Source organism: Sphaerodactylus townsendi, linkage group LG03 (assembly GCF_021028975.2).
Source record: "Sphaerodactylus townsendi isolate TG3544 linkage group LG03, MPM_Stown_v2.3, whole genome shotgun sequence".
NCBI classification, from domain to species: Eukaryota; Metazoa; Chordata; class Lepidosauria; order Squamata; family Sphaerodactylidae; genus Sphaerodactylus; species Sphaerodactylus townsendi.
The window spans coordinates 127,100,800-127,104,350 of record NC_059427.1 but is presented as its reverse complement, the minus strand read 5'-3'; positions in this window follow the sequence as shown (position 1 = coordinate 127,104,350).

The following is a 3,551-nucleotide window of genomic DNA, read 5'->3' as shown; positions in this document are numbered from 1 at the left end:
GAAAGTTTTAAGAAAAGTCTTAAGAGGTACCAAACCACACACATGCTTAAAAATCAGTGTGACTTAAACTTGAATCTATGTTGAACAATCTATTGAACAAATTCAGACTTCAAGCGAAACTATGGTTTAACTAAACTTATAGTTAGTACAGTAAAGGTAGGCCACTCTATTAGTTGGGCTCTGTCCGAAAACTTGGGATATGCATTCATAGAATGATAGTTTGAAACACGATTTAGGACTTGCTATGGATGTGCAAATGCAGACATTCTGGCTTGAGTAGAACTTGTTGATGGATGGAAAACTTTGATTAGCATTCTAGTTAACTCAAGTGCTTTAGGAACTGTTGCATGCTTACTTTGAGGCTTAAGGAAGTAAAACTTGACAACGAATACTGTGTTTAGGCATTCCAGGCTACTTCTCACATTCTGCAGGGCATTTGTTCCCGGCATACCCTGAGACTCACAGCTCAAACATGCCATAAGACTTGCTGGGTTCTGCGAGAGCTATGACGTTTAACCTATGAGGAGTTAATGCAGGACCTACATCAGGGGCCATGCTGGCAGGGGCTGATGGAAAATGTAGTCCATGAACATCTGGAGAGTCACAGGTTGCAGACCCCTGACCTAGATGGAAGGTCAAACCACAACTCAGCATTTAGCATTGCCAGTTGCCTGAGACCTCCTGCATGTGTAAAAGATGTTCTGTCATGAAGCCATGATAGGTTAGAAAGTTTGAGAATTTGCTTCTTTATTGTTCACTGAGTGAACAGCTTATTTATCAACCCTGCCTCACTAGCTGGGCTAGAACCTGCCCCAGTCATTCTTTAACTTCACCCAGAATCTCCAAGGCCGTTTCCGCACGGCGGCGGAAACAGCGAGGTCGGCGCATTGCGCGCCGACCCGCGACGCTAAGGACGATCCGCATGGGCCGGTCCCATGGCTTTAACTAGCTGGGCAACCGGCGCCGCGTGATGGCGCCCAGCCGACAAACCTGTCCCTGGGCCTCCGGCGCGTCGCCCTGAGGCCTGGGGACACGCCCTAACCCTGGCCTTGCGCGCCTGGAGCAGGCCGCGCAGAGACCAGAAATCCCCAAACCTCAGCGACAGCATGAGGCCCGGGGAGACGGCGAGTGCCGGGTGGGGGAGGCGGCATGAAGCACGTTAAACTCAACAGCGGCTTCATGCCGGCGTTTCCCCAAAAAGAGCGCTGGGAAGCGCTCTGGGGAAACGCCATACCTTCAACAGGCGCGGCTTTCGTTGCGGCTACGCCTATCTGTGAAATAAAGGCCTGCGACGGTGTTTTTGCCGTCTCCAGAGCGCCATACTGATGCAGAAAGCGGCCCCAGAAGTTGCTCAAGTCTTTCCTAGGCCTGAGATAAATGATTACCTCAAGTCTGCCTGACTCTTGAAGGAGTCAATGAGGCACCTGTTCTACCCACACAACCTTCTTTTGCTCATCAGCAATGGCTGTACGGATACAGCTGACAAGAGCATCAAGGTCATTCCAGGCATCAAGGCTGACGGTGCCGTACAGGCAGGGCACTCTCTCGAGAGCTGAGCCTCCTCTTTCCGGGCACTCTCCAAAAGCTGTTCTTCACTCGCTCCAAGGCGCTGTAAGGCTTTTCTGAAATACAAGTCATTTGCATGTGCAAGAAAGCAAGTCAGAAACCAGTCCTCCCATGCTTAGTTCTATTTCAAGGAATACAAGGAAAAGAGGCTACAGTGTCTCATGAGGCAAAGGACCAAATTTGCCCTAGCTAGGTCTGCCAAGGACAAGAACACTGGTTATCCTAGAGAAGGAACCATTTGGATGACTGGCGTAATTTGGGTGCTGTGTGGTTTCCGGGCTGTATGGCCGTGTTCTAGCAGCATTCTCTCCTGACGTTTCACCTGCATCTGTGGCTGGCATCTTCAGATGATCCTCTGAAGATGCCAGCCACAGATGCAGGCGAAACATCAGGAGAGAATGCTGCTAGAACACGGCCATACAGCCCGGAAACCACACAGCACCCAAGTGATTCCGGCCGTGAAAGCCTTCGACTGGTGTAATTGTTGGCCAACTCCCTTTCAGTGGTGTGGTGTGACTGCCTACAGCTTATCCCTATACCCTCAAGTATGTAAAAGTCTACATACCTGACCTGTAACACTTGTTCCCTGCATCTTGGCACTAAAGTTTTCGGGTTGTTCTGGGATTATACCCTAGCTGGATAGAAAGAAGCATTGCCCTTTGGCTTCTTCTGAGAAGAAACACTACCTGAATCTTCTGCAGTTCTTCTCACTGATGATGACGAGGATAATGATGGGATAGATTTCCATATCCAGCAGTTCCTGAACTTTTGCCAGGCCCATGTCCAGCCAGCCATGAATATTCTAGAGAAGGTCAAGGAGAGATTTTCCAGGACATGCATGCTTCTCACTGCTGTCCTACAGTGAGCATTATTGTTTTGTATATAGAGGTAGATGTGATGGGTAGCTAGTGTCTTAGAGACAACTGCAGCTTCACCCCAAGACAAACCTGCCCCATCTCTATTACCTTCTCCATTAGGTCCTCCAGAGCTTGGCTTGGAATGCAACAGTTGCTGCTTGTCTGTCTCTTGTCAGGAATCGCATCTCTGCTCTGTGTTTCATTCTGAGGCTCTGCAGAAGCAGAAAGGAAACTGGTCAGATGACATAATGGTGAACTTTTAAAATTAAGAACATAAGAAAGAGCCTGCTGGATCAGACCAGAGTCCAACTAGTCCAGCACTCTGCTACTCGCAGTGGCCCACCAGATGCCTTTGGGAGCTCACATGCAGGATGTGAAAACAATGGCCTTCTGCTGCTGCTGCTCCCGAGCACCTGGATTTTTGATTTTTCAAAATATATATAACAGAAAAAGTTCTATACTAACATAAAATACATATGCATACACTTTCTTACCTTCCTCTAAAACATTATAAACCATGCCTAACACTCAATGCATTTATTCAAACAGTGTTTCTCTGGGGCCTTTCATAATATGTTAATTTATTTAATAAGACAACATTCCACACAAAGCGGAACCAATCACCTTTGGAGGGAGGGTCTTACTTTTTCCTTTTGCTGCTTTTGTTAGGCTCATCCCGTACATGCATAATAATGCACTTTCAAACTGCTTTCAGTGCTCTTTGAAGCGGTGCGAAATAGCAAAACCCACTTGCAAACAGTTGTGAAAGTGGTTTGAAAACGCATTATTTTGGTGTGCAGAAGGGGCCTTAGTTTAGACCAGGGGTCTGCAACCTGCGGCTCTCCAGATGTTCATGGACTACAAATCCCATCAGCCCCTGCCAGCATGGCCAATTGGTTTAGGCTGAAGACCATTTTTTTACATAAACCAACAGAGTAACTTGTGGCTCAAGAAGTACTATACAACACAACATTTCATTGATACACTGAACTACCAATGTCCAGAAGGGGTGAATTTTTGAACATGAACAAAAATATGTTAAAAACATCTTTTGTAGATGGGTCACATCACCCACATTGATTCTGCATGGTTCTACAGGTAGTGGATAACTTGTTCAGGGTGGAACAA